This window comes from Alligator sinensis, unplaced genomic scaffold (genome assembly GCF_000455745.1).
Source record: "Alligator sinensis unplaced genomic scaffold, ASM45574v1 scaffold697_1, whole genome shotgun sequence".
Classification (NCBI taxonomy): domain Eukaryota; kingdom Metazoa; phylum Chordata; order Crocodylia; family Alligatoridae; genus Alligator; species Alligator sinensis.
This window is the reverse complement of record NW_005842426.1, coordinates 1,332,546-1,332,900: the sequence shown is the minus strand read 5'-3', so window position 1 is coordinate 1,332,900 and position 355 is coordinate 1,332,546. Positions and strand designations below refer to the sequence as shown.

The 355-nt window shown below is 34.6% G+C and overlaps 1 protein-coding gene across 1 annotated transcript in view; it reads right to left on the bottom strand.

Annotated features, from left to right (window-relative positions):
* Positions 1-355, bottom strand: part of LOC102368146 (prolyl 3-hydroxylase 2-like) — a 104,427-nt gene that overhangs the window by 9,079 nt on the left and 94,993 nt on the right. The gene's annotated exons all lie outside the window — the stretch shown is intronic.

Here is a 355-nt window from a genome sequence, read left to right as displayed (position 1 = left end):
CAATATTTATTTATTTATATTTACATTCCTTAAACATTATATATATATATATATATATATATATATATATATATATTTAAAATCTGTTTTCTAGCACCTTTGGTTGCTGGAATAATAATAATAAAGTGATCCTCAAAGCCTGATCCTGGAAGGCAGAGGAAAAGAATCAAATCCCATGATTGATTCATTAATAAATCTCATGATTTTTAAGCCAGCCCTGTGCATTTTGGAGACCAAGAGGTGGGTTAGAGCTAGCAAGTGCTTTTCTGTAAAGCAGCATTCATGCTGAAGTCCAAATCTACTAGGAGAGGAAGCGATGCAGGGCTCCTCTGCTGTCCATGTCTAGCAACCCCCT